The following is a 9,607-nucleotide window of genomic DNA, read 5'->3' as shown; positions in this document are numbered from 1 at the left end:
TAGTTCAATTTCCTATGGGGCTGGAACATAATTGTAAGGAGCCCACATGGATTATTTTAAGTCTCCAGGAGGTAAAATATTATAAAGTGGTAACTTCTGCACTTTCTCTACATTCTTTCATCTGTGAACACACTTATTTACTCCCAAACCATTTTTTAAAATATGTACTGACAGGTCACTCCTGATCTGCTTGCAATTACCCCAATCAGTTGCACTTCCTATGTTCTACTCCAGGATATAGTCTAGTGGACCTAAGTGTAGTCTCCTGGATTGCCCCATCCAATTCTTATCTACAATTCACTAACATAATCCCATGTCTCACATGCAGTGCCTGGGGGTAGTCTGACTACTACCACCTGTGCTTCAGCCAGTCTCTAGATTTCTGCCACTACTTTTCCTACCTCCAGTCACTCACTGGTACACTGTTTGGAACCATACCACATAGCAAGACTTCTCAATCTCTTGTCAAGAATCTGTCCAGGTGACTGTGTCACATATCCTGTGTCCTGGCTAGTCTTGCCTCCATTGCTTGCATCAGAAATGATTCCTAGTTTTTGACCAGGATACTCCCTACCTATTTCCTTCCAGTCCTTGGCCCCTCTCACATCACATATAACTTTGCCATTTAACAAAGTTTACCTCCAAATTTCAAGCTTGAACAAGGAAACAAATTTTGTACATTACTTAAGTTTTATTTGCTTTCCTGATTTCATTTTAACAACCAGTTTCAAATTACCCCCAAATTCTCTCTTCTTCACCAACCTTTTAGGTCGACAACAAACTTAAAAATAAAAACGCTCACATGCCAAGATCTCATGCAAAATACTAAGAATATGAAAGATCAAGCCACTATCTTCATTCCAATTCTTATCAGTTATGTAGAAATGTTTGCCAATGAGAATTAGCTCTATGAACCACAAACATAAAACTGATGCAAATAAGTTACAATCCAGGATTTGAGAATGGATTTCAATAAGTACATATAAACATTAAAGAGGATTGAAATAGAAATGAACATGGAATTGAAAAAATACAGTACCTCAAATAGAAAACTCAAAGGAAAATAGGACAAGTGGAATGCATTAAGTAGAATAAAGAATATCAGGATTCCCCTTGGGTAGACACCCCTGACAACCTTAGGCTATACCTGCCAGAAGATCAGGCCACACATACTTGAAGACTAAGTACTATGCTTACCTTTGGATCTCCTCCACTCACTAGTTGCCACACCTAAAACTAATTCCAATTCCCCTCACCTTCTAATTGAAGATGCTTTCTTTTTCTACTACTTGCATTTGGCTTTTTTGTCAAAAGTCAAGCATCCACACGTGTGTGGATTTACTTTTGGGTTTCAATTTGATTACATTCATCAACTGTCAATATTTTTCCAATATCCTGTGATTTTTAATATTATTTCTCTGTAGTACAACTAGATATCTGGAATGGTTATAAGCCTCTGAAAGTTCTCTTATGTAACAGACTTGTTTTAGCTATCCTAAGTTTTTTGTCTTTACATATGGAGTTAAGTGTTGGTCTTTCTGGTCCTTTAAATAATTGTGTTGGGAAGAACATTGAATCTGTAGACTGCTTTTGGAAAGATGGCAATGTTTATTTGCTTTTCAAATGTTATCCTCTTTACTGGTTTCCCCCTGGAAACCTCCTATCCCTTCTCCCTCCCCCTGATTCTATGAGGTTGTTCCCCCATCCACCCAACCACCCATCCCACCTCCCTACCTACACTGGCACCCCTATACTGGGGCATTGAGCCTTCACAGGACCAAGGGCCTCTTCTCTTATTGATGCCCGACAAAGGCCATCCTCTGCTACATATGCAGCTGGAACCATGGGTCCCTCCATGTGTACTCTTTGGTGGTTTACTCCCTGAGAGCTCTGGGGGATCTGGCTGGTTGATATTGTTGTTCTTCCATGGGGTTGCAAACCACTTCAACTCAGGACCTATGGAAGAGCAGCTGGAGCTCTTAACTCCTGAGCCATCTCTCCAGCCTTCTTTAATTTCTTTATTCAAAGACTTGAAGTTCTTGTCATACAGGTCTTTCACTTACTTAAAGTTACACAAAGATATTTTATATTATTTGTGGCTGTTGTAAACAGGAATACTACTGTTTTGCATGTGTTTATGTGTAGTATGTGTGTGTATGTTAATTTTGTATACAGCCACTTTGCTGAAGTTGTTTTTCACCTGGAGCAGTATATATATATATATATATATATATATATATATATATATTTACTTTGACTTCTTCATTTTCAGTTTATATTCCCTTGACCTCATTTAGTTTCTTCCCACCCTCTGAGTGGTGTTTCAGCACTTCACAGAGTAAATGTTGTCTAGTGTTTCCACATTGCATGCCCAGCAGCATTCCCACACCCAAATGGTAGGGCAAAATGCAGAACCGCAGCAGCCCAGGAGGTCTGGACTTCAGTGCAGCTGGGTGAGTAAGCAGAACTGACTGTTTTAAGAGCTAGTGAGTTCTGTTTATGATCCTGTCCAGCTCTGTTGTGCAGAGATTAAAGGGAGAGATAAGAGTAGAAGCCAAAGAGTGTAGTGCAGCTGAGTTAAAGTAATCTAGGACAAATGTTTTCTTTTAGATTCAGCTCTTTGGGCTAGTGGCTCGTCCCACCACCAGGAATGCTGGTGCAAAGTACGTTAGCAGAAGCAACACCGGGCTTCAGAGGATTGAAGGGAGAGGGCAGAAAAAAACAGAATATTAATGTAATATACATACATATATGTATATGTATGTGTATGTATATGTCTGGATTTGGATGAAAGGGATGAATATTCCTTGCCTCCAGATATCTTCTACAATGTCCAATGTGTCTTCCTGCTGATGTATCAGGAACAAATGGATTTCTTGTGGGCTGAGAACAAGTATGGGAGCTTACATGGAGCACTCCTGTTTACACACAGGAGAAAGTCTGGTTATTTTAAGGGAGCTGGGTACACTAAATCAAACCTTTAAAGGACGTGTTAAAATGGAAGTACGAGTCTCTAGCATAAGGGACAAGCACCTGGAAGCTTTGTATGAGAAGTCAGTTAAAGTAATAGAGAAATAGAATCCCATAGAATCATCCTAATAGAATTGTCTAGCAAAGTTTCAAGGATGTCACTTTGATGTTATGTATAACTTCCTAAGACTGTGAGATTGATGACAGAGTATCTGGCAGTCTCCTTTGACTATGGAACAAAAGTGGTTAGGTATGGAATGACACATTTTAGCTGTGTGAGAATTACTCTTCCAGAAAAAAAAATATATAATTTAAATCAAACACAAAAATATGTATACCTTATTTTCAGCAACTCATAGACATTTTTACAAAATTGCCCACATACTTGGATACAAAGCAAGTCTCAACATGTATAAAACAATTCAACACCCTGGCTATTCAGGCAGTGTCAGGCATGGCTCCTTCTTATTTTCTTTAAAATTTAACATTTGCTTATCTATTTGTTAAAGGAAAAGAAACAGTGTACTTGAGGACATCTTTCAAGAATTGGCTGTTTCCATCCATGTCATGGGTTCAGGGAGGCATATAACTTTACCCATTGAGCAATCTTACTACCCTAGATATTGAGTTTATTTAATTATTTATCTATCTTTATCTGCTTATTTATTTATTTATTTTGCCCAACATGACTATATATGGAAAAAATATAAAATCTCAGTCTATGGAAACTGAGCTTCAAGTTCCCATAGTGCTGCACTGACATAATCAAAATTGTGGGAAGCATTTCTTTGTCTGGAATGGAAGCTCCATAGTATTATGAGTTTCTCTGTAGGATTTGAGTTCTTAAGACAGAACAGGAAGGAGTAGGGAGATAAGTCTGTTGGCATTGTGGTACTTTTCGACTCCAATACTGTAAAGGAAAAGATCACAGAGGTTTACTAGTCAGCCAGTCTAACTAACTAGACTGGCAATGACTGGACCATATAGGCACACACACACACACACACACACACACACACACACACACACAGAGCCCCTTCTCACAGAGACACAGACACAGAGAGACAGAGAGACACATAGAAGCCTAAACCTAAACTTACTCTTTAGGAAGATCTCCTACTTCTTTTGTTATAGTCCTAGGAGGACTTGAAAATTTTATTGCTATGCAGTCAGGAATCTACATATTTCTAAAGAAAAATTTCCTGTCTTTTTCATGAAAACCTTTCCTGATTATTGGGAGAAGCCTCAATCCTCTCCAGGACACCAGTCTCCAAGAAAAAAGTACAGGTTCTGTTGGGTGTGTGTCCAGGAATGATGGTATTTGAAGGACCAGTGAGCAAAAGAGAGCATTGTGTCCTTTCTGTAGGACTATACCATCCTATGCAATTCACTAATGACAACTGAGATTGGCATTCCACTCTGAGGTATAGAGCAGGACAAGGCATAGTCAGTAAAGCAGAATATAAAAACAAAACAAAACAAAACAGGATTGTTGATTTTTTTTCTAACGTATACTTAGGATTGAATTTTGTGCCTTGCACAGGCAAAGTAAACCGTATACACTCATCTCTTTCCCAAACCCTTTTTACAAGTATTTGAGACAAGGTTTTCTATTTTGCTCAGGCTGGTCTTAAACTCACTTTGTATTCTACCTTGACATTTCACATGCCTCAGTTGATTAAGTAGCTGGGATTACAGGCTTATGTCACCAGTCTCTCTCTCTCTCTCTCTCTCTCTCTCTCTCTCTCTCTCTCTCTCTCTCTCACCTTTTTATCCCTCAACCCCCATTCAAGACAGAGTCTCTTGTAGTCAGGTTGTCCTCTAGCTCTATGTGCCTGAGGCTTGTCCTTTTGATTTTTTCCTGCCTCTATCTTCCAAGAACTGAGATTACATGCATGTGTGTGTTTCTTTCTCCTTCCGTCCTTTCTCTCTCTCTCTCTCTCTCTCTATCTCACTCTCTCTCTCTCTCTCTCTCTCTCTTTCTTTTTTTTTTTTCAAGACAGGGTTTCTCTGTGTAGCCCTGGCTGTCCTGGAACTCACTCTGTAGACCAGGCTGGCCTCGAACTCAGAAATCCGCCTGCCTCTGCCTCTCAAGTGCTGGGATTAAAGGCGTGCGCCACCACTGCCCGGCATGTGTGTGTGTTTCTTTTAAAGAAAGTCCCAGAAGTAAACCATCTTAGCCTAAAAGGAAATTGGTGTTTAGTTTGATCCAGTCCCAGACCTCTTTCTTTACCCACCTATCTATTTAAGAATTAACTCTCTCCTGTATTTTCTCATGAAGAAATAGAAATAAATATGATTTATTAAGAAAGAGAAAGTAAGGGCTGGAGGGATGGATCCTGGTAGCTCAAAACCACATATAACTCCAGTCACCATGGACCCAATCCTCTCCTTTGACCTCTGTGGGATCCTCTATGCTATGTGGTGCACGTACATACACATTTTGGTGAACACACTTACAAAAAGGGGAAACAATAATAAGAATAGGAGTGAGTGACTAAGGTGAGGGAAATGCCCAAAGCTTTGTCCAACAGTCATGACTCCTTATAGGACATTCACAAAACACCTACCCTTTATAGCCTTTTTTTTTTTTTTTGGTTTTGTTTGTGCATGATCCACTTACTATATAAAGCTCAAGTAGTAAAGGGTTTCAATCTTTAACTGCCAACTCCCTTCATTCGTAGGTTACTCTCTTTTTTTTTTTTTCATTAAAAAATATCTTGTTTTTGTACATTATATTCTGATAAGATTTTCCCCTCTCCTAATCTTTTCCAGGTCCTGCCCACCTCTCTACCTACCAAACTTCATGTCCCTTTGTTTCACTCTCTTAAAAAACAAAACAAAAAACAAACCAAAATAAACAGAACCCATCCCCCCAATTTACATGATAAAGGTTATATTATCCTGAGGTTTTTCTCTGCAGCCTTGATGTATGGAGAGGAAGAGGAACAGAATTCCTTCTCTACACCAAGAACTTGCTTTAAAGATCCAGTAGTGGCCCAGGGCCAGGATCCTGTGGGAGCTGTGCCTTCAGAGCCACTGAACTCAACTCTTCCATCCTAAAGGGCTGTGGTTATCAGTTCTAAGGCTACTGGGTACTGGGTCTTAGATGCTTTTGAGATATCTGTGGTCCCTTTGTGCAACAATAGCTTCCAACAGATTTTGTCTCACTGTATATATGATAGTTTTCCTCAGAAACTGTTTCATTCTCATTCCCTTGCAAGTTGTATGTAAAATGTTGTACTTCTAATAAACTTTCTTGGCATAAAGCATAGCTTGTGCAAGATCACTTGGCCCTAGGTTTTACATCTTTTACTTCTCATTTTCTGGCCCTCCTCTTAGGACTCTGTCACTAAAGAATAAGGTACTTATTCAAGACACTTTCCTCTCTCTCTGTCACACAAACACACATAAAATAAAATAAAATAAAATAAAATAAAATGATATACTCAGAAGACCAATAAGAAAAATAAATTTCAATATGAAACAAAAAGTTAATTTTGTGTTGGCCAACTATCTGGACATGTGTTCTTCCCTGAAGTGTGGTTAATGTACCTAGTAAAACTCCACTGGAGAAGAGTAGTTTTTCCTTTGCAAGTAGGTTCCAATTGTAGACAGTTTCTTGCTTATAAGAGGATGCCCATGTTTATTCCCTACCCTTATTACTGGGATGCCAGCTGGCTTGAATCTGTGTGACTCCTGGTAGTGAAAAAATATCTGAAGAACCAAACAATAAAGCCCTTTACAGAGAAACTGGAAATTTGGGTCTCAAGAATATGCAGAACTGAGACTCCTGAACAACGTGTTTGTGCTGCCCCTGTGTGTTGTCATTTGGAATTACAACAATCTCGAGTCAATCTCTTGGAAGTATATAAATCAATGCTTAAGCATTCATAGCCATGGAATTCTCTGCAAAGTCTTATAAACATGGATTGGCATCCAGAGAGCATACAGTGAGAATTTCGGAAACTTGTATCAGAGAACACTGTTTATGCCAAGGAATAAACGGATAGTGACAGAAATACAGTTTGTTATGAAAGCGAAATGGGCTCTTCAGATAGAGGTGGGCTAAAGAGGTGGGTAAGGACAGTTGCTCAAGAGTTTTGTTCTGAGCATCATTTATGTAGCATGTGCCTTCTTTCTCAATTGCTGGGCTTTTGTTTACCATGCTGTGTTTTGTTACATGTAGCTCTGATGGCTGCCTATCTGTAATTCCAGCCTCTGCAAGTGAAGACTAGATCCCCAAAGCAAGGGTATAGCTGAATTGGTCACCTCTGGTTTTGGTTGAGAAGCTTTGCCTTAATGAATAAGATGCAAGAGCTATGAAAGATGATTCCTGACAGCAACCTGGGGGCCCTATGGGAACTTTACTGCCCTCCCCCCATGCACAAGAAAAGAAGAAAAAGAAAACTAAGTCATATGTCTACTTAATGGGATATTTGCTTACAGATTAAAGAACACACACCCTCACAAAGCACATACTCACCACAACACACATGTACACTTGGCCCTAGACAGCAAACACACATGCAGATGCATGACACCACACCCACATGCCTACACTTACATCACGCGCGCGCTCACACACACACACACACACACACACACACACACACACACACACACAGCAAGTCCACAAGCACACATCTCCTGGAACCAGTAATGTGTAAATTTAAATGTCAATTGTTCCTCATGTTGCATGCTTTGGTTTCAGTTTCATGAACACTGTTTGTCCCTGCATCCTTCAAAGAAATGTTTTCTTTTTTGTTACAGTTGGGGGCTCAAATCTTTCTTAAGAGAGAGGCCCTCAGCCATTAACAGAGTTGTCTGTCACATGACCCTGAGTCATGACTAGGTACTTAAAAAAGAGATTGCACAGCAAGCTAACTTGCCCATGGTTTTATGTGCCTGCCACAAGAGACTTCAAATTAATCTCTGTGACTGTGGGCTTGAAGCTATCCATTGAAATTGGTTGGGTTCTTTAGTGTATACACAGTTAAAAACAATGGTTTCCCCTCTTCAAGAGTCAATCAGCAACCAGTAGAAGGAAGGCCTCTCTCTCTGGGACATGCCTGGTGGAGGCTCCCACAGCTTCTGTGAGAATAGGGGTGTATTGGCCTTGTGATGCCCAGAACATAACATTTCAAAGTTCTTCTGCCTATCTTTTGGCTTTTACATTTTTTATGTCTCCCTGTTCCACAATATTCCCTGAAGCTTGGGTATGGGTGTATGCTATGCATGTTTTTATAAATATTTGTATTAAGAAGTTTCTACATGTGATAAAAAATATGTAAGAACTTCTACATTAATATCTAGAGTTGCTTTGCCAATTTATACTCTTACAAATAGTAAATAAATATTTTCTTTTCTCCACACTCACAGCAGCATTTTCTTTCTTTTTTTTTTCATTTGTGATTTTACTCTTAGCCATTCTGTTTGAGATAAGATGAAATAGCAAAGTATTTTAAATTCTGTATTTTCTTCATAGCTAAGGATGTATAACATTTAAAAGAACATTTCTTAGGCAGTTGCATTTCTTCTGAGAATGCTTAGTTCCATGCCCCAATTTTCAAATGGAGTGTTTGGTATTTACGTCCCTCTGTCAGTGTGTGTGTGTGTGTGTGTGTGTGTGTGTGTGTGTGTGTGTGTGATAAACATCAACTGTCTGAGAGGTTTTAGTGTGCCGTCCCCTTTGGCTTGGAACTCTCTACCTAGACTAGCCTTGAGCAGACAGAGATGTTACTACTTCTGCCTACTGGGTGCTGGTGTCTGTGTATCACCACCTGTGATTTAAGACATAATTTGAATTTTAGTTTTGAAAATAAATATAAACAAAACTGATTTTTTGGAATAACTATACTATGATCAGAATTTTATCTTCTATAGACACTTACAGAATCCAGGCAATATGAACTACATATAAAATATTTATCCCCTCAAAGTTAATGTTTTGCAATCAGTGTATAGATAAGTTCCATCATTCTGTCCTTGATTTCCCCAGAGTCACCCTTTTTTATAGATATAAGAAATGGCTTTGTATCACTCATACTAACAATTCTGGTGCCTAGAGTAAGAACTGGTAGAATATATGTTTGTTGAATGAATAAATGAAAAAATGTATTGATGCCAAAAATTAGAATTTGATATGGAAGTTCTAACACACACACACACACACACACACACACACAAACACACAGACCAGCCCATTGTGGGTAGCACCATTCCTTGTGCCGGATGTCTTGAAAGGGCCTATGTATTTATTCTCTCTGCTCTTGACTGTAGATCAAGATTGTAGGTAAGAATTCTGTCCTGACTTTTCCAGAGTGGTGGACTTTTCACCTTGTTGAGGCAGGGTCTCTCCGATTTCTGCCATGCTTTGTAGACATCTGGCATTTCATGTGATACTCCTGACTCTTGCATTCCATCTTGCTCAAGTAGTGCTGGTATTATAACTGTGTGATATTGTACCTGGATTTGTAAAAATGGATTTTGGGGGATTAAATTAAGGTTTCTAGGCTTTCTATGAGAGAGATTTTACACACTGAGCCATATCGTTAACCCATTTTCATTTAAAATAAACATTTTATTGTGTAAATGTAAAAGAACTAAGAACAAACAATAAGGGAGAAGCTTTTTT

Source organism: Arvicanthis niloticus, chromosome 27, assembly GCF_011762505.2.
Source record: "Arvicanthis niloticus isolate mArvNil1 chromosome 27, mArvNil1.pat.X, whole genome shotgun sequence".
Taxonomy (NCBI): Eukaryota; Metazoa; Chordata; class Mammalia; order Rodentia; family Muridae; genus Arvicanthis; species Arvicanthis niloticus.
Note: the sequence above shows the minus strand (reverse complement) of the source record.